The sequence below is a fragment of the Scyliorhinus canicula genome, chromosome 22, assembly GCF_902713615.1.
Source record: "Scyliorhinus canicula chromosome 22, sScyCan1.1, whole genome shotgun sequence".
Taxonomy (NCBI): Eukaryota; Metazoa; Chordata; class Chondrichthyes; order Carcharhiniformes; family Scyliorhinidae; genus Scyliorhinus; species Scyliorhinus canicula.
Genome location: NC_052167.1, coordinates 28,584,428 through 28,612,174, shown reverse-complemented (window position 1 = coordinate 28,612,174; position 27,747 = coordinate 28,584,428). Strand labels below are relative to the sequence as shown.

At 51.4% G+C, this 27,747-nt stretch overlaps 1 protein-coding gene across 1 annotated transcript in view; it reads right to left on the bottom strand.

The window, feature by feature from the left end:
* The window catches only part of LOC119956244 (translation initiation factor IF-2-like), a 110,444-nt gene that overhangs the window by 76,737 nt on the left and 5,960 nt on the right, over window positions 1-27,747 (bottom strand). The gene's annotated exons all lie outside the window — the stretch shown is intronic.

The following is a 27,747-nucleotide window of genomic DNA, read 5'->3' as shown; positions in this document are numbered from 1 at the left end:
CGGGACAGAGACACTGACCCTCACTGTCCCGGGACAGACCCACACTGACCCTCACTGTCCCGGGACAGACCCACACTGACCCTAACTGTCCCGGGACAGACACACACTGACCCTCACTGTCCTGGGACAGACCCACATTGACCCTCACTGTCCCGGGACAGACCCACACTGACCCTCACTGTCCTGGGACAGACCCACACTGACCCTCACTGTCCTGGGACAGACCCACACTGACCCTCACTGTCCTGGGACAGACCCACACTGACCCTCACTGTCCTGGGACAGACCCACACTGACCCTCACTGTCCTGGGAAAGACCCACACTGACCCTCACTGTCCCGGGACAGACCCACACTGACCCTCACAGTCCTGGGACAGAGACACTGACCCTTACTGTCCCAGGACAGACCCACACTGAACCTCACTGTCCTGGGACAGACCCACACTGACCCTCACTGTCCCGGGACAGAGACACTGACCCTCACTGTCCCGGGACAGACCCACACTGACCCTCACTGTCCCGGGACAGACCCACACTGACCCTCACTGTCCCGGGACAGAGACACTGACACTCACTGTCCTGGGACAGAGACACTGACCCTCACTTTCCCGGGACAGACCCACACTGACCCTCACTGTCCTGGGACAGAAACATTGACCCTCACTGTCCCGGGACAGACCCACACTGACCCTCACTGTCCCGGGGCAGAGACACTGACCTTCACTCTCTCGGGACAGAGACACTGACCCTCACTGTCCTGGGACAGACACACTGACCCTCACTGTCCCGGGCCAGACCCACACTGACCCTCACTGTCCCGGGACAGAGACACTGACCCTCACTGTCCCGGGATAGAACCACACTGACGCTCACTGTCCCGGGACAGAGACACTGACCCTCACTGTCCCGGGACAGACCCACACTGACCCTCACTGTCCCGGGACCGACCCACACTGACCCTCACTGTCCCGGGAGAGAGACACTGACCCTCACTGTCCCGGGACAGACCCACACTGACACTCACTATCCCGGGACAGACCCACTCTGACCCTCACTGTCCCGGGACAGACCCACACTGACCCTCACTGTCCCGGGACAGACCCACACTGACCCTCACTGTCCCGGGACAGACCCACACTGACCCTCACTGTCCCGGGACAGACCCACACTGAACCTCACTGTCCTGGGACAGACCCACACTGACCCTCACTGTCCCGGGACAGAGACACTGACCCTCACTGTCCCGGGACAGACCCACACTGACCCTCACTGTCCCGGGACAGACCCACACTGACCCTCACTGTCCCGGGACAGAGACACTGACACTCACTGTCCTGGGACAGAGACACTGACCCTCACTTTCCCGGGACAGACCCACACTGACCCTCACTGTCCTGGGACAGAAACATTGACCCTCACTGTCCCGGGACAGACCCACACTGACCCTCACTGTCCCGGGGCAGAGACACTGACCTTCACTCTCTCGGGACAGAGACACTGACCCTCACTGTCCTGGGACAGACACACTGACCCTCACTGTCCCGGGCCAGACCCACACTGACCCTCACTGTCCCGGGACAGAGACACTGACCCTCACTGTCCCGGGATAGAACCACACTGACGCTCACTGTCCCGGGACAGAGACACTGACCCTCACTGTCCCGGGACAGACCCACACTGACCCTCACTGTCCCGGGACCGACCCACACTGACCCTCACTGTCCCGGGAGAGAGACACTGACCCTCACTGTCCCGGGACAGACCCACACTGACACTCACTATCCCGGGACAGACCCACTCTGACCCTCACTGTCCCGGGACAGACCCACACTGACCCTCACTGTCCCGGGACAGACCCACACTGACCCTCACTGTCCCGGGACAGACCCACACTGACCCTCACTGTCCCGGGACAGACCCACACTGACCCTCACTGTCCTGGGACAGACCCACACTGACCGTCACTGTCCTGGGACAGAGACACTGACCCTCACTGTCCTGGGACAGAGACACTGACCCTCACTGTCCTGGGACAGACCCACACTGACCCTCACTGTCCTGGGACAGAGACACTGACCCTCACTGTCTCGGGACAGAGACACTGACCCTCACTGTCCCGGGACAGACCCACACTGACCCTCACTGTCCCGGCACAGACCCACACTGACCCTCACTCTCCCGGGACAGAGACACTGACCCTCACTGTCCTGGGACAGAGACACTGACCCTCACTGTCCCGGGACAGAGACACTGACACTCACTGTCCCGGGACAGACCCACACTGACCCTCACTGTCCCGGGACAGAGACACTGACACTCACTGTCCCGGGACAGAGACACTGACCCTCGCTGTCCTGGGACAGACCCACACTGACCCTCACTGTCCCGGGACAGACCCACACTGACCCTCACTGTCCCGGGACAGACCCACTCTGACCCTCACTGTCCCGGGACAGACCCACACTGACCCTCACTGTCCCGGGACAGACCCACACTGACCCTCACTGTCCCGGGACAAACCCACACTGACCCTCACTGTCCTGGGACAGAGACACTGACCCTCACTGTCCTGGGACAGACCCACACTGACCCTCACTGTTACGGGACAGACACACAATGACCCGCACTGTCCCGGGACAGACCCACACTGACCCTCACTGTCCCGGGACAGACCCACACTGACCCTCACTGTCCTGGGACAGAGACACTGACCCTCATTGTCCCGGGACAGATCCACACTGACCCTCACTGTCCCGGGACAGACCCACTCTGACACTCACTGTCCCGGGACAGACCCACACTGACCCTCACTGTCCCGGGAAGAACCCACATTGACCCTCACTGTCCTGGGACAAAGACACTGACAATCACTGTCCTGGGACAGACCCACACTGACCCTCACTGTCCTGGGACAGACCAACACTGACCCTCACTGTCCAGGGACAGACCCACACTGACCCTCACTGTCCTGGGACAGAGACACTGACCCTCACTGTCCAGGGACGGACCCACACTGACCCTCACTGTCCCGGGACAGACCCACACTGACCCTCACTGTCCTGGGACAGACCCACACTGACCCTCACTGTCCTGGGACAGAGACACTGACCCTCACTGTCCTGGGACAGACCCACACTGACCCTCACTGTCCTGGGACAGAGACACTGACCCTCACTGTCCTGGGACAGAGACACTGACCCTCACTGTCTCGGGACAGAGACACTGACCCTCACTGTCCAGGGACAGACCCACACTGACCCTCACTGTCCTGGGACAGAGACACTGACCCTCACTGTCCAGGGACAGACCCACACTGACCCTCACTGTCCCGGGACAGAGTCACTGACCCTCACTGTCCTGGGACAGACCTACACTGACCCTCACTGTCCCGGGACAGACCCACACTGACCCTCACTGTCCTGGGACAGACCCACACTGACCCTCACTGTCCTGGGACAGAGACACTGACCCTCACTGTCCTGGGACAGAGACACTGACCCTCACTGTCTCGGGACAGAGACACTGACCCTCACTGTCCCGGCACAGACCCACACTGACCCTCACTGTCCCGGGACAGACCCACACTGACCCTCACTCTCCCGGGACAGAGACACTGACCCTCACTGTCCTGGGACAGAGACACTGACCCTCACTGTCCCGGGACAGAGACACTGACACTCACTGTCCCGGGACAGACCCACACTGACCCTCACTGTCCCGGGACAGAGACACTGACCCTCGCTGTCCTGGGACAGACCCACACTGACGTTCAATGTCCCGGGACAGACACACACTGACCCTCAGTGTCCCGGGACAGACCCACTCTGACCCTCACTGTCCCGGGACAGACCCACACTGACCCTCACTGTCCCGGGACAGACCCACACTGACCCTCACTGTCCCGGGACAAACCCACACTGACCCTCACTGTCCTGGGACAGAGACACTGACCCTCACTGTCCTAGGACAGACCCACACTGACCCTCACTGTCCCGGGACAGACCCACACTGACCCTCACTCTCCCGGGACAGACCCACACTGACCCTCACTGTCCTGGGACAGACCCACACTGACCCGCACTGTCCCGAGACAGACCCACACTGACCCTCACTGTCCCGAGACAGACCCACACTGACCCTCACTGTCCCGGGACAGACCCACACTGACCCTCTCTGTCCTAGGACAGACCCACGCTGACCCTCACTGTCCTGGGACAGAGACACTGACCCTCACTGTCCCGGGACAGACCCACACTGACCCTCACTGTGCTGGGACAGAGATACTGACCCTCACTGTCCCTGGACAGAGACCCTGACCCTCACTGTCCCGGGACTGACCCACACTGACCCTCACTGTCCCGGGACAGAGACACTGACCCTCACTGTCCTGGGACAGACCCACACTGACCCTCACTGTCCCCGGACAGAGACACTGACCCTCACTGTCCTGGGACAGGCCCACACCTACCCTCACTGTCCTGGGACAGACCCACACTGACCCTCACTGTCCTGGGACAGACCCACACTGACCCTCACTGTCCCCGGACAGAGACACTGACCCTCACTGTCCTGGGACAGACCCACACCTACCCTCACTGTCCTGGGACAGACCCACACTGACCCTTACTGTCCTGGGACAGACCCACACTGACCCTCACTGTCCCGGGACTGACCCACACTGACCCTCACTGTCCCGGGACAGAGACACTGACCCTCACTGTCCTGGGACAGACCCACACTGACCCTCACTGTCCCCGGACAGAGACACTGACCCTCACTGTCCTGGGACAGACCCAACCTACCCTCACTGTCCTGGGACAGACCCACACTGACCCTCACTGTCTGGGACAGACCCACACTGACCCTCACTGTCCCGGGACAGACCCACACTGACCCTCACTGTCATGGGACAGACCCACACTGACCCTCACTGTCCCGTGACAGACCCACACTGACCCTCACTGTCATGGGACAGACCCACACTGACCCTCACTGTCCCGGGACAGAGACACTGACCCTCACTGTCCTGGGACAGACCCACACTGACCCTCACTGTCCTGGGACAGAGACACTGACCCTCACTGTCCCGGGACAGACCCACACTGACCCTCACTGTCCTGGGACAGAGACACTGACCCTCACTGTCCCGGGACAGACACACACTGACCCTCACTGTCCCGGGACAGACGCACACTGACCCTCACTGTCCTGGGACAGAGATACTGACCCTCACTGTCCCAGGACAGAGACACTGACCCTCACTGTCCCGGGATAGACCCACACTGACCCTCACTGTCCTGGGACAGAGACACTGACCCTCACATGTCCCGGGACAGACCCACACTGACCCTCACTGTCCTGGGACAGACCCACACTGACCCTCACTGTCCTGGGACAGACCCACACTGACCCTCACTGTCCCGGGACAGACCCACACTGACCCTCACTGTCCTGGGACAGACCCACACTGACCCTCACTGTCCCGGGACAGAGAGACTGACCCTCACTGTCCTGGGACAGACCCACACTGACCCTCACTGTCCTGGGACAGAGACACACTGACCCTGACTGTCCCGGGACAGAGACACACTGACCCTCACTGTCCCTGGACAGAGACACTGACCCTCACTGTCCCGGGACAGAGACACTGACCCTCACTGTCCCAGGACCGACCCACACTGACCCTCACTGTCCTGGGACAGAGACACTGACCCTCACTGTCCTGGGACAGAGACACTGACCCTCACTGTCCCAGGACAGACCCACACTGACCCTCACTGTCCTGGGACAGACCCACACTGACCCTCACTGTCCCGGGAGAGACCCACACTGACCCTCACTGTCCCGAGACAGACCCACACTGACCCTCACTGTCCCGGGACAGAGACACACTGACCCTCACTGTCCCTGGACAGACCCACACTGACCCTCACTGTCCTGGGACAGAGACACTGACCCTCACTGTCCCGGGACAGACCCACACTGACCCTCACTGTCCCTGGACAGACCCACAGTGACACTCACTGTCCTGGGACAGAGACACTGACCCTCACTGTCCCGGGACAGACCCACACTGACACTCACTGTCCTGGGGACAGAGACACTGACCCTCACTGTCCGGGAAAGACCCACACTGACCCTCACTGTCCCGGGACAGGACCCACACTGACCCTCACTGTCCCGGGACAGACCCACACTGACCCTCACTGTCCCGGGACAGACCCACACTGACCCTCACTGTCCCGGGACAGACCCACACTGACCCTCACTGACCCAGGACAGACCCACACTGAGTCTCACTGTCCTGGGACAGACCAACACTGACCCTCACTGTCCCGGGACAGAGACACAGAGCTTCACTGTCCCGGGACAGAGACACTGACCCTCACTGTCCTGGGACAGACCCACACCTACCCTCACTGTCATGGGACAGACCCACACTGACCCTCACTGTCCCCGGACAGAGACACTGACCCTCACTGTCCTGGGACAGACCCACACCTAGCCCTCACTGTCCTGGGACAGACCCACACTGACCCTCACTGTCCTGGGACAGACCCACACTGACCCTCACTGTCCCGGGACTGACCCACACTGACCCTCACTGTCCCGGGACAGAGACACTGACCCTCACTGTCCTGGGACAGACCCACTCTGACCCTCACTGTCCCCGGACAGAGACACTGACCCTCACTGTCCTGGGACAGACCCACACTGACCCTCACTGTCCTGGGACAGACCCACACTGACCCTCACTGTCCCGGGACAGACCCACACTGACCCTCACTGTCCCGGGACAGAGACACTGACCCTCACTGTCCCGGGACAGACCCACACTGACCCTCACTGTCCCGGAACAGAGACACTGACCCTTACTATCCCGGGACAGACCCACAATGACCCTCACTGTCCTGGGACAGACCTACACTGACTCTCACTGTCCCGGGACAGAGACACTGACCCTCTCTGTCCCGGGACAGACCCACACTGACCCTCACTGTCCCGGGACAGACCCACACTGACCCTCACTGTCCTGGGACAGACCCAAACTGACCCTCACTGTCCCGCGACAGACCCACACCGACCCTCACTGTCCCGGGACAGACCCACACTGCATTGGTGGAGACTCGATGGGCCGAAGGGCCTCGTCTGTGCTGTATTATTCTGTGATTCTGATTCTGTGAATCTGATTCTGTGTTTCTCTGCAATTCAGAAATACAGCATTCACAGCCTTCTGGAGAAAATACAGGGGAGAGAGTGTCGGTCCTGTTAATGTTGTGCCTTGGAGTCAAACCGAGCTCCTTGAGACTCTGAAAATCATTCCACTGGGACAGGATCCAATTACCGCCTGCTACCGGGCAGAGCGCGGTCTTTTGGGTCAATTCATCAAACTGATTCCCGCCCCATCTCTCTCTCTCTCTGGTGCTGAAAAGTCTCGGCTTTCCTATTTAAACCAGCAGAAACTAGTAGAGTGTTCTCTTCTGTAACTTCCTATTCCTCATTCTCTCTGCCTGCTTGATTAAGATGCATATCCAGCAATCATCCATGGAGCAAAAATGATATGGGCAAAATAAAAGAAAAGGGAAATAAAGGAATAAACCCTAACAGTGTATTAAAATGGTTAGCACTGTTGCTTCACAGCTCCAGGGTCCTAGGTACGATTCCCCGCTGAGTTACTGTCTGATGCGAAGTCTGCATGTTCTCCCCGTGTCTGTGTGGGTTTCCTCCGGGTGCTCCGGTTTCCTCCACAGTCCAAAATGTTCAGATTAGGTGGATTGGCCATGCTAAATTGCTCCTTTGTGTCCAAAAAGGATTAGGTGGGGTTACTGAGTTAGAGGGAAAAGGTGGAGGTGTGGGCTCTTTCCAAGATCCAGTGCAGACTCGATGGGCCGAATGGCCTTATTCTTCACTGTAACATCTATGATTCTATGACAAAACAAACTTTATTAGTCACACAATGTTAAAAAATCTTTAACATACTAAGAAAATAGCTTAGAACATGGAACATAGAACATTACAGTGCAGTACGGGCCCTTCGGCCCTCGATGTTGCGCCGACCTGTGAAACCATCTGAAGCCTATCTGACCTACACTATTCCATTTTCATCCATATGTCTATCCAGTGACCACTTAAATGCCCTTAAAGTTGGCGAGTCTACTACTGTTGCAGGCAGGGCGTTCCACACCCCTACTACTCTCTGAGTAAAGAAACTGCCTCTGACATCTGTCCTATATCTACTACCCCTCAATTTAAAGCTATGTCCCCTCGTGTTGGTCATCACCATCCGAGGAAAGAAACTCTCACTGTCCACCCTATCTAACCCTCTGACTATCTTATATGTCTCTATTAAGTCACCTCTCAGCCTTCTCCTCTCTAACGGAAAGAACCTCAAGTCCCTGAGCCTTTCCTCGTAAGACCTTCCCTCCATTTCAGGCAACATCTGTTTAGCACAACGCTAAATTGCTGGCTTTGAAAGCAGACCAAGTAGGCCAGCAGCACGGTTCGATTCCTGTAACAGCCTCCCCGAACAGGTGCCGGAATGTGGTGACTAGGGGCTTTTCACAGTAACTTCATTTGAAGCCTACTTGTGACAATAAGCGATTTTCATTTTTCATTTTTTCTAGTAAATCTCCTCTGAACCCTTTCCAAAGCTTCCACATCCTTCCTATAATGTTGGTGACCAGAACTGCACGCAGTACTCCAGGAGTGGCCGCGCCAGAGTTATGTACAGCTGCAGCATGACCTTGTGGCTCCGAAACTCAATCCCCTACTGATAAGGCTAGCACACCATATGCCTTCTTAACAGCCCTATTAACCTGGGTGGCAACTTTCAGGGATTTATGTACCTGGATGCCGAGATCTCTCTGTTCATCTACACTACCAAGAATCTTGCCATTAGCCCAGTACTCTGCATTCCTGTTACTCCTTCCAAAGTGAACCACCTCACACTTTTCCACATTAAACTCCATCTGCCACCTCTCAGTCCAGCTCTGCAGCTTATCTATGTCTCTCTGTATCCTATAACATCCTTCAGCACTATCCACAACTCCACTGACCTTCAAGTCATCTGCAAATTTACTAACCCATCCTTCTACACCCTCTTCCAGGTCATTTATAAAAATGACAAACAGCAGTGGCCCCAAAACAGATCCTTGCGGTACACCACTAGTAACTGAACTCCAGGATGAACATTTGCCATCAACCATCAGCCTCTGTCTTCTTTCAGCTAGCCAATTACTGATCCAAACCGCTAAATCACCTTCAATCCCATACTTCCTTATTTTCTGCAATAGCCTACCATGTGGAACCTTATCAAATGCATATCACCACATCAACCGCTTTACCCTCATCCACCTGTTTGGTCACCTTCTCAAAAAATTCAATAAGGTTTGTGAGGCATGACCTACCCTTCACAAAACCGTGTTGACTATCGCTAATCAACTTGTTCTTTTCAGATGATTATAAACCCTATCTCTTATAACCTTTTCCAACATTTTACCCACAACCGAAGTAAGGCTCACAGGTCTATAATTACCAGGGTTGTCTCTTCTCCCCTTCTTGAACAAGGGGACAACATTTGCTATCCTCCAGTCTTCCGGCACTATTCCTGTCGACAAAGACGACATAAAGTTCAAGGACAAAGGCTCTGCAATCTCCTCCCTGGCTTCCCAGAGAATCCTAGGATGAATCCCATCTGGCCCAGGGGACTTATCTATTTTTACACTTTCTAAAATTGCTAACACCTCCTCCTTATGAACCTCAATTTCATCTAGCCTGGTCGACTGAACCTGAGTATTCTCCTCGACAACATTGTCTTTCTCCAGTGTAAACACTGACGAAATATATCCATTTAACATTTACTCCTTAAACAATGCTAATCAATACAGTGACACAGTAACCCTTAACTGCTATCTTTACTTCCACTCAAACTACAAAACCATCTCTGGCCCCAATCCACTTTTAAATACAATTATACTCAGAAATACTGCAGAGAGATGTCTTGACTAATCTACTTTGAGAAAGAGAGATCTTTTGAGACTGCTTTTTACATCGAATTTACAGTGCAGAAGGAGGCCATTCGGCCCATCGAGTCTGCACCGGCACCTGGAAAGAGCACCCTGCCCAAGGTCAACACCTCCACCCTATCCCCATAAACCCAGTAAGCCCCACCCAACACTAAGGGCAATTTTGGACACTAAGGGTAATTTATCATGGCCAATCCACCTAACCCGCACATCTTTGGACTGTGGGAGGAAACCGGAGCACCCGGAGGAAACCCACGCACACACGGGGAGGATGTGTAGACTCAGCACAGACAGTGACCCAGCCGGGAATCGAACCTGGAACCCTGGAGCTGTAAAGCGATTATGCTATCCACAATGCTACCGTGCTGCCAATAGAAAGAGACATGGCACCCTGTCAGAATTAGAATTAGAATTAGAACAGTACAGCACAGAACAGGCCCTTCGGCCCTCGATGTGCCGAGCATTGATCACCCTACTCAAACCCACGTATCAACCCTATACCCGTAACTCAACAACCTCCCCCCCCCACCTTAACCTTACTTTTTAGGACACTACGGGCAATTTTTTTTAGCATGGCCAATCCACCTAACCCGCACATCTTTGGACTGTGGGAGGAAACCGGAGCACCCGGAGGAAACCCACGCACACACGGGGAGAACGTGCAGACTCCGCACAGACAGTGACCCAGCCGGGAATCGAACCTGGGACCCTGGAGCTGTGAAGCATTTATGCTAACCACCATGCTACCACGTGCTGCCCTTAAATAATGAAGAATAATGCAGAATCTCTTCAGTACTTCTCAGCTTACTTTCCAACCAAAAACTAAAACTGAACTTCAATGCCTGACTGCTTCAGCCCTGGTGCCTCCCATTAATTACTAAATTACATCTTGCTAAACACTGTCTCTAATTAACTACACCTCAGGGAGCCCTATGAATCTAAATAAGTCTATTAGCTCAAACTTTTACCTTGCTTTTACACCTCTGGCACCAAAAGCCTCGCTGTCTTGCAAACCAGGATTTTATAAAACGTGACTGCAGCAGTTATACACACACCCTGGGGATGGTTTAGCATAGTGGGCTAAACAGCTGGTTTATAAGAATAAAGAAGAACGAAAATTACAGCACAGGAACAGGCCCTTCGGCCCTCCCAGCCTCCGCCGATCCAGATCCTTTATCTAAACCTGTCTCCTATTTTCCAAGGTCTACGTCCCTCTGTTGCCGCCCGTTCATATACCTGTCTAAATGCCTCTTAAATGATGCTATCGTGCCCGCCTCTACCACCTCCGCTGGTGAAGCGTTCCAGGCACCCATCACCCTCTGCGTAAAAAACTTTCCACGCACATCTCCCTTAAACCTTTCCCCTCTCACTTTGAAATCGTGATCCTTGTAATTGACACCCCCACTCTTGGAAAAAGCTTGTTGCTATCCACCCTGTCCATACCTCTCATAATTTTGTAGACCTCAATTAGGTCTCCCCTCAACCTCCGTCTTTCCAATGAAAACAATCCTAATCTACTCAACTTTTCTTCATAGCTAGCCCCCTCCATACCAGGCAACATCCTGGTGAACCTCCTCTGCACCCTCTCCAAAGCATCCACATCCTTCTGGTGATGTGGTGACCAGAACTGCACGCAGTATGCCAAATGTGGCCTAACCAAAGTCCTATAACTGTAACATGACCTGCCAACTCTTGTACTCAATACCCCGTCCGATGAATGCAAGCATGCTGTATGCCTTCTTGACCACTCTATCAACCTGCATTGCCACCTTCAGGGTACAATGGACCTGAACTCCCAGATCTCTCTGTACATCAATTTTCCCCAGGACCCTTCCATTGACCATATAGTCCGCTCTTGAATTTGATCTTCCAAAATGCATCACCTCGCATTTGCCTGGATTGAACTCCATCTGCCATTTCTCTGCCCAACTCTCCAATCTAACTATATTTTGTTGTATTCTCTGACAGTCCTCCTCGCTATCTGCAACTCCACCAATCTTTGTATCATCTGCAAACTTGCTAATCAGACCACCTATACCTTCCTCCAGGTCATTTATGTAGATCACAAACAGCAGTGGTCCGAGCACGGATCCCTGTGGAACACCACTAGTCACCCTTCTCCATGTTGAGACACTCCCTTCCACCACTACTCTCTGTCTCCTGTTGCCCAGCCAGATCTTTATCCATCTAGCTAGTACACCTCCTCTGCACCCTCTCCAAAGCATCCACATCCATCTGGTGATGTGGCGACCAGAACTGCACGCAGTATTCCAAATGTCGCCATACGATTTCACTTTTTCCATCAACCTGCCATGGGAAACCTTATCAAATGCCTTACTAAAGTCCATGTATATGACAGCTACAGCCCTTCCCTCATCAATTAACTTTGTCACTTTCTCAAAGAATTAGATGCAGAACAAGGCCAGCAGCACGGGGTCAATTCCCGTACCAGCCTCCCCAAACAGGCGCCGGAATGTGGCGACTAGGCGCTTTTCACAGTAACTTCATTGAAGCCTACTTGTAACAATAAGTAATTATTGTATTATTATCATTATTATTAACCCAGGCTTTAACCCTCACTGTACCAAACATATATAATGCAATGTATCTGAAATCCCTACATTCATCACAGATTCCTGTCAATTTAAAAAGGGAATGATTTGTGAAATGGCTCTTTTAGTGGCTATGAGTTTCCCGGGTATGGAAAAACTCACACTGACGGTTTGAAAAGGGTGATTAAAACAAATCTTTGGGATTTGGTGGACAAGCTACAGCTGACTTTACCTGTAGGGGTGAGGAAGGCAAAGATAATTAAAGCAACAGCTCAGTATTTAAATTCGCCAGAGGCACAGTCTGAATCATTGGAATTAGCTAAAATTCAATTACAAATGCAACAATTTGAAATGCAGGAAAAGTAAAAGAGATGGAGTCAATGGCAGAAAGCATAAGAAAGGGGGCTGAGAAAGAAAAAGAGCGAGAGGCAATGGCAGGAGAGAAGAGTAAAAAAAGAGAATTAGAAATTTACAAAATGGAACTGAAGGAGAGGGAGATGAAAAACAAAGAGAACATCAACTTAAAATATTGGAGTTAAAGGAAGTTACTGAGGAACGTTCAGAGGAGAGATTAACATTTCCTAGTCAAAAGTATTGGTTCAAACAAAGTTAAGAGGTAGAGCTAGTTGGCATCGTTATCAGAGGAGATATCCAGGGATTACGGAGGTTAGAAAAGCCATTTTAAATGCATATGAACTAGTGTCAGAAGCCTACAGACAGAGTTTAGAAATCTAAGGAAATAACCAGGTTAGACGTATATATAGAAGTTGAAAGAATCAAACAAAATATTTTTGATAGGTTGTGATGAATGTACGCAATTTTTATTATTTTTGTATTTTGTGTCTGTTGCAGTTCTGCTAGTAAAAGAACTTAGGTTAAGGTATCTAGTTTGCATGTCTGTTAAAGCTGTGATTCAGGGGTTAACCAATAGGTACTTTGTGATGTCACTCATTGGAGGGGCTGGTTCTGTTTTCTAGTTTCATTTTCAGCCCTGCCCTATTGTTTTAAGTTTCATTTTTAGAGTTCTGGTCTGGTTTCTGAGGAAAGGAGTTATGTTTCTCAGACTGAGTTCTGAAAGCTTCTCTCCCCCCCCCCCACCCCAAGGACATTGTGAATAAATCTGTATTTTAACACAAAAGATCCCTAGTTGTCAGTGGAATAATTCCTGGGGCTGAAATATCCTTTCCTCACCGTTTACAGAGTTTAAAGTTAGAATCTGCCCCGGGGGCAGCAGCAAGATAGATTACGGCTTTAAAAATAAATATCACGCTCTTAGGGAACCGGTTATTTTGGAGGAATGTAACGATTCACTTCCCACAGTAGTGAGAACCCATCTGGAAGAGCCGAGGGGTAAAACCGCTAGACAGGCAGCAGAAACGGCAGGTGATTCTGAATTAGTTTGGTTTTCAACATCAATTTCACTCAATGAAGGACAGAAGCTGGGGAATTGACAAATCCACCAGTGGCCGGGGCAGAGGAGGTCTAGTTGGAGATATTAAAGAGATTTCGCCTCAGGTTGAAAAGAAAACTTATGAGGGTGGAAGAAAGATGAGAAAAGTTAAATGTTTTCATTGTAATAAAGTTGGGCATACAAAATCGCATTGACGGCTGCATCAGAAAAGTACTGGAAAGACAGACTCTTTTAAAACAGGACAAGCCAGTGGGGTTAATTAAAGTGGCAAAAGAAGCCGAAATCGCAGCTGCAAAAGAGTGGACAGCCTGTTCAGGGATTGGTTGGTAAGAAGTTGGGGCAGCACGGTAGCATGGTGGTTAGCATAAATGCTTCACAGCTCCAGGGTCCCAGGTTCGATTCCCGGCTGGGTCACTGTCTGTGTGGAGTCTGCACGTCCTCCCCCTGTGTGCGTGGGTTTCCTCCGGGTGCTCCGGTTTCCTCCCACAGTCCAAAGATGTGCGGGTTAGGTGGATTGGCCATGCTAAATTGCCCGTAGTGTCCTAATTAGTAAGGCTGGGGGGGGGGGGGGGGGGTTGTTGGGTTATGGGTATAGGGCGGATATGTGGGTTTGAGTGGGGTGATCATGGCTCGGCACAACATTGAGGGCCGAAGGGCCTGTTCTGTGCTGTACTGTTCTATGTTAAGGTGTCAGGTCCTCTTACAGAATTTATTTGTGGGAGAACGGTTTAATCATCTGAGCAAGCTGAAGTAGGTAAGGAAGTTAAGATCTTAATGGATACAGGAGCAAGTCAATCTTCAATAGTGAGAGACAAGGAGATATGTAATTGGAATTGGAGTATTGCTAGATAAGGTGGTAATATGTGGGACTAATGGTGATGTGAGTAGTGTTTCATTATGTATGATGTGGAGATGCCGGCGTTGGACTGGGGTGAGCACAGTAAGAAGTCTTACAACACCAGGTTAAAGTCCAACAGGTTTGTTTCAAACACGAGCTTTCGGAGCGCAGCTCCTTCTTCAGGTTCTAGTTAGTTTCATATTAAGAAATTAGCTGTACCAGTAATCAAGATCAAGGTCAAAATAAGCACCTTAGCAATATGAAGCCACTATTGTTCAGAATATGGATAAAGTAAAGTCAGCAGAAAACCAGGAAAAACCAGACTTGATTACAGAACAGAATCACATTCCATAGCACACACAAATATTCAAACATGAAACATTTAAAACTTATGTAGCACATTGAGGATTGACAGTTAACCATCAAATCAAATGTATTTTAAACTCATCCAAACCAATTGGGATGACATAGAGATCAAATTCAAGAGCGGACTATATGGTCAATGGAAGGGTCCTGGGGAAAATTGATGTACAGAGAGATCTGGGAGTTCAGGTCCATTGTACCCTGAGTGGTCAAGAAGGCATACAGCATGCTTGCCTTCATCGGACGGGGTATTGAGTACAAGAGTCAGCAGGTCATGTTACAGTTGTATAGGACTTTGGTTCGGCCACATTTGGAATACTGCGTGCAGTTCTGGTCGCCACATTACCAGAAGGATGTGGATGCTTTGGAGAGGGTGCAGAGGAGGTTCACCAGGATGTTGCCTGGTATGGAGGGTGCTAGCTATAAAGAAAGGTTGAGTAGATTAGGATTGTTTTCATTGGAAAGACGAAGGTTGAGGGGGGACCTGATTGAGGTCTACAAAATTGTGAGAGGTGGATAGAAACAAGCTTTTTCCAAGAGTGGGGGTGTCAGTTACAAGGGGTCACGATTTCAAGGTGAGAGGGGGAAAGTTTAAGGGAGATGTGCGAGGAAGGTTTTTTACGCAGAGGGTGGTGGGTGCCTGGAACGCTTTACCAGCGGAGGTGGTAGAGGCGGGCATGATAGCATCATTTAAGAAGCATCTGGACAGATATATGAATGGGCGGGAACAGAGGGAAGTAGATCCTTGGAAAATGGGCAACAGGTTTAGATAAAGGATCTGGATCGGCGCAGGCTGGGAGGGCCGAAGGGCCTGTTCCTGTGCTGTAATTTTCTTTGTTCTTTGTTCTTAGACAGATGGCTTCAGACTGATAACATTTTCCTTAAACATGAGGGCCCACACAGCCATTTGCTATCCAGGATTACTCTATACTTTGATCTAACTACTTGCTATCCTAATTTTCATATTTTCACTTTGCTACTTTATCTCTTGAAGTTTGTGCAAGCTGTTTTGCCGTTGTCATGTGAGAGTACCTTTAAGAAATGGGTGTTTATAAATGGCTGTGTATATAAATATCTGTAGTGAGATTACCTTTAAGAAATGGCTGTTTGCTACTGCAGTGATGTCAGAGAGTGGGTGGAGCTGGGCTGACTGTCAGCTTTTTACTTTCGTTTTGAGAAGGCTGCAGGGTGTGTTTTTAGTTTCGTTTTCAGTGTTGGAGCTGAAGCCAGACCAAGCAGGTGTACTGCTGTTCTCTCTGCCATCAAAAGACTATCTCTTGAACATTTGGTGAATTCAGAATTATAAATATTTTCAGAAGTGACTTTAACCTGATGTGCTTCTGATAAAGGTTTTGTTTTTAAGTCGTATGGATGTTAACAAGGAAAGCTTAAAGGATTACTCAGTGTTGTAGTCTTTGGGAGTTGTATGTGAATTAATGGTTGCTAAGATGTTCACTCTATGTTTTAAAAAAGCTAACTTGAGTTCATAGAATGAACATTGTTTTGCTTTAAAAAATACTTTCCATTTCTGCTGTACCACACCTGCAGAATGGGCCGTGTGCTCCCCATACCACAATCTAGTAAAAGTTGTGGGTCAGGTGAACTCCATGATACACTTTGAGGTTTTCTAAACCGTGGCCCATAACACCATAAGCAAGAAACCATATCAGTATTATTTTGAAAGTTAAATTGTTTTATAAATTACTTCTCTTTAAGTCTTTTGCTAACAAGATTTTATTGAGAATAGAGTTTCTCTCAGTTGTAATCAGTGGATTCTAATTTGCATCTGAGAAGTGTAACTCAAATTTCTCCTGAGTTCTATGGTGTTGCGAGGCTTCACTTGAACTGCGTGGGAGATCTCTGCACAGGTAAGAGGGAAACCTCAAGCAGTAAGCAAACCAGCACCCTGAATACCTGTTCCAGCATTTGAGGACCCTTTTACTAGGATCCTAATTGATTGTGTAGGACCCCTTCCAAAGATACGAAGTGGGAAATAGTATTTGTTGACCATTATATAAAGATAAAGGATCTGGATCGGCGCAGGCTGGGAGGGCTGAAGGGCTTGTTCCTGTGCTGTAATTTTCTTTGTTCTTTGTTCTATTATGGATGTGTCTACTAGTTGTACGGAGGCCATTACATTGCGAAATATTAAAGATAAGATGGTTGTAGAAGAGTTAACTAAAGTTTTACTATACATGGACAGCCAAATAAAATGCAATCAGATCAGGTGACTAGTTTTATGTTGATGGCTTCAGAGTAATGCAATTTAACTCACGGCATCTTATCCAGAATGGCAGAAAGGTGGTGTCAAACTTTAAAGATCAGGATGTGGCGATGTCGGCGTTGGACTGGGGTGGGCACAGTAAGAAGTATTACAATATTAGGTTAACGTCCAATAGCTTTGTTTCGAATCACTAGCTTTCGGAGCACTGCTCCTTCGTCAGGTGAATGCGCTCCGAAAGCTAGTAATCCGAAACAAACCTGTTGGATTTAACCTGGTGTTGGAAGACTTTTTAAAGATCAGGTTGAGGGCCTACCGACAGGATTAGAACAAAGAACAAAGAAAATTACAGCACAGGAACAGGCCCTTCGGCCCTCCCAGCCTGCGCCGATCCAGATCCTTTATCTAAACCTGTCTCCTATTTTCCAAGGTCTACTTCTCTCTGTTCCCCACCCATTCATATATCTGTCCAGATGCATCTTAAATGATGCTATCGTGCCCGCCTCTACCACCTCCGCTGGTAAAGCGTTCCAGGCACCCACCACCCTCTGCGTAAAAAACCTTCCACGCACAGCTCCCTTAAATTTTTCCCCTCTCACTTTGAAATCGTGACACCTTGTAATTGACACTCCTACTCTTGGGAAAAGCTTGTTGCTATCCACCCTGTCCATACCTCTCATAATTTTGTAGACCTCAATCAGGTCTCCCCCCTCAACCTCCGTCTTTCCAACGAAAACAATCCTAATCTACTCACCCTTTCTTCATAGCTAGCCCCCTCCATACCAGGCAACATCCTGGTGAACCTCCTCTGCACCCTCTCCAAAGCATCCACATCCTTCTGGTAATGTGGCGACCAGAACTGCACGCAGTATTCCAAATGTGGCCTAACCAAAGTCCGATACAACTGTAACGTGACCTGCCAACTCTTGTACTCAATACCCCGTCTGATGAAGGCAAGCATGCTGTATGCCTTCTTGACCACTCTATCGACCTGCGTTGCCACCTTCAGGGTACAATGGACCTGAACTCCCAGATCTCTCTGTACATCAATTTTCCCCAAGACCCTTCCATTGACCATATAGTCCGCTCTTGAGTTAGATCTTCCAAAATGCATCACCTCGCATTTTGAGACACTCCCTTCCACCACGACTCTCTGTCCCCTGTTGCCCGGCCAGTTCTTTATCCATCTAGCTAGTACACCCTGAACCCCATACGACTTAACTTTTTCCATCAACCTGCCATGGGAAACTTTATCAAATGCTTTACTGAAGTCCATGTATATGACATCTACAGCCCTTCCCTCATCAATTAACTTTGTCACTTCCTCAAAGAATTCTATTAGGTTTGTAAGACATGACCTTCCCTGCACAAAACCATGCTGCTAATCACTGATAAGTCTATTTTCTTCCAAATGTGAATAGATCCTATCCCTCAGTATCTTCTCCAACAGTTTGCCTACCACTGATGTCAAGCTCACAGGTCTATAATTCCCTGGATTATCCCTGCTACCCTTCTTAAACAAAGGGACAACATTAGCAATTCTCCAGTCCTCCGGGACCTCACCCGTGCTCAAGGATGCTGCAAAGATATCTGTTAAGGCCCCAGCTATTTCGTCCCTCGCTTCCCTCAGTAACCTGGGATAGATCCCATCTGGTCCTGGTGACTTGTCCACCTTAATGCCTTTTAGAATACCCAACACATCCTCCCTCCTTATGCCGACTTGACCTAGAGTATTTAAACATCCATCCCTAGCCTCAACATCCATCATGTCCCTCTCCTTGGTGAATACCGATGCAAGGTACTCATTAAGAATCTCACCCATTTCCTTTGAGTCCACGCATAAATTCCCTCTTTTGTCTTTGAGTGGGCCAATCCTTTCTCTAGTTACCCTCTTGCTCCTTATATACAAATAAAAGGCTTTGGGATTTTCCTTAACCCTGTTAGTCAAAGATATTTCATGACCCCTTTTAACCCTCTTTATTGCACGTTTGAGGGCATCGGCCGCGTCCCTGAACTCCCACATTGAGCACGAGGAGCATAATAGAGACATATAAGATAGTCAGAGGGTTAGATAGGGTGGACAGTGAGAGTCTTTTTCCTCGGATGGTAACCAACACGAGGGGACATAGCTTTAAATTGAGGGGTGGTAGATATAGGACAGATGTCAGAGGCAGCTTCTTTACTCAGAGAGTAGTAGGGGTGTGGAACGCCCTGCCTGCAACAGTAGTAGACTCGCCAACTTTAAGGGCATTTAAGTGGTCACTGGATAGACATATGGATGAAAATGGAATAGTGTAGGTCAGATAGGCTTCAGATGGTTTCACGGGTCGGCGCAACATCGAGGGCCGAAGGCCCCGTACTGCGCTGTAATGTTCTATGTTCTAACACGGGTCTGGGATCTCCTGCCATTTTTACCCTTTACCTTAAATGACTTGACAACAGCCCCTTCACAAACCACCTTCAAATTACGTTGACCGCACTGCACGTATGCAAATCTCTCCAGAACAGCCAATCAGTAGCTCCGCTCTGCTGCCCTCTGCTGGATGCTTGCCTTCACTTGAACACCTCGGGTCTCTTGCACAGGTACACCTTCAAATTAGGCTGACCGCACTGCACGTATGCAAATCTCCCCGGAACAGCCAATCAGTAGCTCCGCTCTGCTGCCCTCTGCTGGATTATCCTGAGGATTAGGATAAAGTTTGTACTATATGTAATTAGGGATGTGCCTAACGAGTCAACTAAATTCAGTCCGTTCAAACTGATATTTGGTCATGAGATAAGAGGACAACTTAAATTGATGAAGCAGAAATTGGTGATTTAGCATTCTGAAATGACCTTGTTGGACTATGTGTCAGAGATTAAATAGGTCTGCTGAATTGGCTAAGAATCCTTTAAAATTGTCACAGCACGTGATGAAAAAAGGTGGATAAGAAATCAAAAAATCATAGTTTTGTTAGTGGGGACAATGTATTAGTGTTGTTACCAATAAAATCAACCAAAATAGTAGGTGAACCAATAAAAGCAACATGTAGTGGGCTTTACTAAATTGAAAGGAAATGTTTTCTTTTTTTTAAAATCTTTTTATTGGCTTCTCTCATATTTATAAACAGTTGTTACTTATATACATTACATTTTTCTTGCCCGCGCTGATTTGCTTTATTTTACAGAGAGGTTTGTTTTGTCCTTCATTTGACGAACTGGATGTACATTTTGCTGTCCTCTGGATTGGTCTATGGTACCCCCCCCCCCCCCCCCCCCCTTCCTCCTCCCCTTCCTCTTCTCTTGTGGTTTCTCTTGTGATGAGGTGGAGTTCACCCTGCTCAGTGCTTCACTCCAGAGTCCCCATCCTACCTCTGTCCCCAGTTCGTCCCCCCATTTTTGTCTGGTCCCGTCCAGTGGAGTTCGGGCTCTGTCCAGTAGCTGTTCGTATATTTTCCCACATAGCCCCCCCTTCTCACTGCTTGTGCCTATCAGGTCCTCTAGTAGTGTAGTTTCTGGGACCCCGGGGTAGCCTACTGTCTCTTTGCGGAGGAAGTGCTTTATTTGGAGGCGTCTCCATTCCTGTCCTGTTGCTAGTTTCCACGTCCTCGTCAGTTCGTCCAGTGTCGCCAGTCTGCACCCTACGTAGAAGTCCCCGACCGTCGGTGTGCCCCCGTTCCGCCTCCATCTTTTGAAGGTGGTATCTAGCATGGCTGGGGGGAATCTGTGATTGCTGCAGATGGGGGCCATAAGGGACAATTTGGTTATCCCGAAGTGTTGTCTCAGCTGGGTCCACATTCTCAGCGTGGCCACTACCACTGGGCTCGTTGTGTACCTTGTTGAGGAGGATGGGAGCCTGTGGCCAGGGCCCGGAGGGCCGTTCCTTCACAGGATGCCTCCTCCATTTGTACCCAATCTGTGTCGGGTTCTTGTACCCATCCCATCACTCATTCTGCCGTTGCTGCCCAGTGGTAGTATTGTAGGTTCGGTAGAGCCAGGCCCCCTCTGATTTTCCATCTTTAGTGTCGGTTTGGGAATTCTCCGGTTCTCCCCCCCCCCCCCCCCAACACACACACACAAACACACACAAACACACACAAACGCCATGATTAGCCTGTCTATGTTTTGGAAAAAGGCCGTGGGGATGAAGATCGGGATGGATCTAAACAGGAAGAGGAACCTTGGCAGTACATTCATCTTGATCGTCTGCACTCTCCCCACCAGGGAGAGTGGGAGTGAAGGTCTTTTCTTACTTCCTCCACCAGGCTGTTCAGGTTCCACTTGTGGATCTGTGTCCGGCCTCTGGCTGTCTGGATCTCCAGGTAGCAAAATCTGTTCTGGGACGTTTTGAACGGGAGCCCCTTCAGCTCTGTCCCTCCCCCTTTTGGGTTCACTGGGAATGTCTCACTTTTGCCCAGGTTAAGTTTGTAGCCCGATAAGGTTCCAAACTCTTTCAGTATTTGCAGAATTGCCTTCAGTCCCTCCTGTGGCTTCGAGACATAAAGGAGCAGGTCACCTGCATAGAGTGAGACTCTGTGCTCTCTGTCTACTCTCCGGATTCCCTTCCAGCTTTTTGCAGGGCTATCACCAGGTGTTCGATCGCTAGCGGGAACAAGAGTGGGGACAGGGGGCAGCCCTGTCTTGTTCCTCTCTGTAGCTGGAAGTATTCAGAGCTGGTGGTGTTAGTTCGGACACTTGCTTTGGGAGCGTTGTACAGGAGCCTCACCCAGGTGGTGAATCCCGCTCCGAGCCCAAACCGTTCCAGTACCTCGAGGAGGTAGCTCCATTCGACTCTGTCAAAGGCCTTTTCTACTTCCAGGGAGACGATCACCTCTGGTGTTTTCTCCCCGGTTCGGGGGGGGGGGGGGGGTCATTATTGCGTTCAGCAGCCGCCTGATGTTCGCAGTGAGCTGCCTACCCTTGACAAAGCCCGTTTGGTCGTCTGTGACCACCTCTGGTACGCAGCTCTCCAGCCTGTTGGCCAAGACCTTTGCGAGTATTTTCGCATCCACGTTCAGCAGTGAAATGGGTCTGTATGATCCACATTCCATCAGGTCTGTATCTTTTTTTGGGTGAAATTGAGGCCTGTGTTAGCGTGGGGGGCAGGGTGCCCCCTGCCAGTGAGTCTGCGAACATGTCCCTTAGGTGTGGGGCCAGGACTGGTGCGAATGTTTTGTAGAAGTCCCCCGGGAACCCATCAGGACCCAGTGCCTTCCCCGCCTGCATGGAGCTGATGCTCTCCGTGATTTCTCCCAGGTCTATGGGCTGTTTAGCACACTGGGCTAAATCGCTGGCTTTGAAGGCAGGCCAGCAGCACGGTTCAATTCCCGTACCAGCCTCCCCGAACAGGTGCCGGAAAGTGGTGACTAGGGGCTTTTCACAGTAACTTCATTTGAAGCCTACTCGTGACAATAAGTGATTTTCATTTTCATATTGGTGCTTCCAGCTCCCCCTCTCTGTCTTCCCCAGAACTGGTCGTTCCAGTCCGTCTCGGAACTGCTTCATCCCCGCATCCCCGTCAGGCGGCTCGGAGGCGTACAGTGTCCGGTAGAAAGTCTCGAATGCCCCACTCCCTCCTTTGGCTCTGTTACCCCCCAAAAGGGGAAGGGACAGAGCTGAAGGGGCTCCCGTTCAAAACGGCCTAGAACAGATTCCGTTACCTGGGGATCCAGCTAGCCGGAGACTGGACACAGATCCACAAGTGGAACCTGACCAGCCTGGTGGGGGAAGTAAGAAAATTCCTTAACCTGCGCTATTTCCCTCGTGGCTGCCTGCTTTCTCAGCTGGTGAGCCAATAGGCAGCCAGCCTTGTCTCCGTGTTCGTAGAAGTGTCTCCGTGTCTGGCGGAGTTGGTAACTGCTTTCCTAGTGGATAGCAGGTTAAAGTCCGTTTGCAGCTTTTTTTCTCTCCGCCAGCAGCTCTACGGTCGGGGCCTCGGAGTATTTTCTATCGACTTCCAGAATGGAGTCCACCAGTTGTTGCCTGGCCCCCCCTCTCTCTTCCCTATCTCTGCTTGCCTTGTTGGCTATGATCTCTCCTCTGATCACGGCCTTCAGTGCCTCCCGGAACGTGGAGGGTGAGACCTCCCTGTTTTGGTTGTTACTAACGTAGTCGCCTATGGCCTGCGATGTTTTTTGACAGAAGGCCTTGTCGGCCAGGAGGTCCGTCTCCAGCCTCCATGTGGGGCGCTGGGCCCGGCCTGTCTCCAACCTCACATCCATATAGTGTGGAGCGTGCTCGGAGATAACAATCGCGGAGTAGCCCTTTCCCGTGATCCCTGTAAGCACCGATTTCCCCACTGTAAAGAAGTCGATGTCGATATGGGTGTATACCTTGTGTACCAGCAAAAAGAACGAGAACTCCTTCTCTCCCGGGTGCAGGAACCTCCATGGGTCCACCGCCCCCATCTGTTCCATGAAGGCCCCTAGCTCCCTGGCCATGCCAGATGTTTTCCCCGTTCTGGGATTTGATCGATCGGTCAGTGGGTCCAGCACGCAGCTGAAGTCGCCCCCCCCCCCATAATCAGTCGGTGTGTGTCAAGTCGGGGATTCCCGCCATGGTCTACTTTATGAATTCTGAGTCGTCCCAGTTGGGAGCGTCACATTTACCAGAACGACCAGTGCCCCATCCAGGACACCGCTGACCGTGACGCACCGTCCCCCTGGGTTCATAACTGTCTTGGTTCCCGTAAACCTCGTCCTTTTGCTAATTAATATTGCTACCCCCCCTAACCCTTGTCCCGTAGCACGAGTGGTACGTCTGTCCCACCCAGCCCTTCCTCACCAGCAGTCGGTCCTTCTCCCTCAGTTGTAGATAGATTATGTCGGCTTTTCGGCTTCTTAGATGGGCAAAGACCCTGGATCTTTTCACTGGGCCGTTGAGTCCCCTTATGGGGTCCCCTCAGGGGCTGGTTTAGCTCACTGGGCTAAATCGCTGGCTTTGAAAGCAGACCAAGGCAGGCCAGCAGCACGGTTCGATTCCCGTACCAGCCTCCCCGAACAGGCGCCGGAATGTGGCGACTAGGGGCTTTTCACAGTAACTTCATTGAAGCCTACTCGTGACAATAAGCCATTTTCATTTTTTCACTTTCATGTTCCAGTTGACAATCCTGATGGGGGGGGGGGTTTCTGACCCCCCCCCCCCGGTCCTGTGGGATCACCCAGACTTACCTGGTGGATACGCCCCTATGCTCTGGGGTTTCCCTTTGCTAGGGGGCCGTCCAAAATGGCCAGGGTCACCGCTCTCACCATGGGGTCGGGCCCCAGCTCTCAGGGGTTACCCTTTGCCCAGGGGGCACCCAATGTAGCCACCAGCTGTGTGTACGCCACACGGGTGCGCCCCTGCGCTCCGGGGTCTCCCTCCGCCCTGATGCCCTCTCGAGTGGCTGTTTGCGGCCCCCTCTTGGTTCCTCGCCCTGCTCCCTGCCCGCCGAGGCCTATGTCTGTACTGCCTCACTATCTCACCCTTCTCTTTGCTTCTCTTTTGTTCTGCGTTCTCCCCCAGACTCCTCTCCCGCCCAGCCCCCGTCCCTTTGTCTCCCCCCCCCTGTATTCTCCCCCCTTCTGCCCCCCTCCCCTCTTTGTGCCAGGCACTCCCCCTCCCCCTGCGATGGGCGCCGTGGCCCTCCTTCCTTCCTGCCCTCCCGTGCTGGCCCTCCTCGCTAGTACCGTGGCCCTCCCTCCAGTATTCACCCAGTTCTGGCCCTGTTTAACCTTTCTCCTACTGGCCCTTGTCTCGCCCTCGTGTTTGCTTTCCGCACCCTCATTTCCCTCGTTCCACTCCCCCCCCCCCATTGCACTGAGGGAGGAGACAAGCTCTGAAACGAGGCAGCACAGTCCCGTGCAAGAGATAACACACATGTGTACATTGTCCTTGTTTGCGATCTGCCCTTCCTATTCCGTCCCCATGTCTTTCATTGCATTGCATTTCATTAGGGGGATCTTATAGAAACATTTAAAATTATGAAGGGAATAGATAGGATAGATGCGGGCAGGTTGTTTCCACTGGCGGGTGACAGCAGAACTAGGGGGCATAGCCTCAAAATAAGGGGAAGTAGATTTAGGACTGAGTTTAGGAGGAACTTCTTCACCCAAAGGGTTGTGAATCTATGGAATTCCTTGCCCAGTGAAGCAGTTGAGGCTCCTTCATTACATGTTTTTAAGGTAAAGATAGATAGTTTTTTGAAGAATAAAGGGATTAAGGGTTATGGTGTTCGGGCCGTAAAGTGGAGCTGAGTCCACAAAAGATCAGCCATGATCTAATTGAATGGCGGAGCAGGCTCGAGGGGCCAGATGGCCTACTCCTGCTCCTAGTTCTTATGTTCTTATGTTCTTATTGCGGTTGCGTGTGCCCCTCCCCCAGCTTGTTCGCTCTAACAAACTCATCAGCCGCCGCCGGGCTGTGAAAATACAGCTCTTTCCCCTCAAATATTACCCAGAGTTTGGCCGGGAATAACATAAATCGAAAGGAGATTGGGTGAGGTGAATTTTTGGATCAGAACACCGGACAGAAGGATGGCTCACAGAGCGTGTCATGTTAATCTACTCAAAGGGAAGGAAAGACGGAGGATGTATTCGTCGTTATAACTCAGGGATAAGAGATAAATCCAGATGATTCTGAATTTGACATTCCTCAAATTAGATTGGAATGAGGAAGCGATCGAGAATTTGGATAAATTATTGAGTTACCTTCCGGAGGAAAATCAAAGCAACCTGTTACAGTCACATAGAGCTCCATGTGGGAACAAACTAGGAATCGGACATTCCCCGACCAATCCCAGGCAACCTGCTTGTTTTGAATTTGAAGTTAACTGGATGGCAACACACCTACTCTAGTTTGGGTTATGTGGTAGTCACCACTGTTGTATTATATTGTATATACTGCACTGCATACGAGGGTATTACGGTAAGGCCCCTGTACTACAGGTACGGGGGTAGATCCCTGCCTGCTGGCTCCGCCCAGTAGGCGGAGTATAAATGTGTGTGCTCACCGAGCTGCAGCCATTTCGCCAGCAGCTGTAGGAAGCTGTGTAATAATCTCTGTGTAATAAAGCCTCGATTACTCTCTACTCTCCTCTCGTCGTGATTGATAGCGCATCAATTCATTACACAGAGATTTTTAAACGATGGATCTGCGCATCAAGCCTGAACGCCTGGAGCTGCACCCTCAAGCAGACAACGGCAAGTCAGCCTTCGCACACTGGCTAGCCTGCTTCGAGGCATACATAGGATCTGCGACTGAACCACCCTCAGAGGCACAGAAGCTCCAGATCCTGTAACGCGCCTGAGCTCGGACATCTTCCCCCTCATGCGGGACGTGCCGACAAACGCCGAGGCCATGGCGCTACTGAAGGAGAACTACACGCAGCAGACCAACAAAATCTACGCGAGGCACCTCCTCGCTACGCGGCATCAACTCCCCGGTGAGCCTGTGGAGGATTTCTGCCGTGCCCTCCAACTCCGAGTGAGGGACTGCGGTTGTCAAGCCGTCTCGGCCTCTGAACATTCTGACTTGCTACTTAGAGACGCGTTCGTTACAGGCATGGAGTCGGCCAGCGACTCTCAGAAAGGGCTACCCTCGACCTCGCGACGACCAAGAAACTAGCGCTCTCGCTCATGGTCGCCTAGCGCAATATTCATGCGTTTGCCCCCCGACCGCGCGGCCCACCCCTCCTGGACATCGTGGACCCCGCCAGCGAACGCCCTACCATGCACCCCAGTCAGCGACCGCCCCCGGCCAACCCCAGGCCTGCGCCGTGCGGCAATCAAACAACCCTGCAGGACCCAAGTGCAACTTCTGCAGACAGCCAAAGCCCCCCCCCCCCCCCCCCCCCCTGACAGCGCTGCCCGGCACGGAGCGCGCTCTGCAAGGCCTGCGGTAAGAAAGGACATTTTACTGCTGTGTGCCAGGCCTGCTCGGTAGCCGTCGTTGCCCCGGCACCCCCTATGTGCGACCCCCGGGCGCTGCCATCTTCCTCCGCGCAGACAACATACGGCCCATGGGGGCCGCCATATTTCTCCCCTCACAACACGTGCGACCCGTGGGCGCCGCCATCTTCCCCGCCTCAGGATCCCTGCTCGTTGGACACCTCATCGGGCCGCTCATCGCCTGCAACTGCCGCCGACCAACCACACCTCGGCCTCCGTTACGATCGACCAGATACGACCGCACAACCTCGCGACTGCATCGACGACGGTGAAGATCGACGGGCACAAGGTTTCTGCCTTCTGGACTCCGGGAACACTGAGAGCTTTACCCACCCCGATACGGTAAGGCGCTGCTCCCTCACGGTCCACTCCACCAACCAGAGAATCTCCCTGGCCTCTGATCCCACTCAGTGGTGATCCGGGGTTACTGC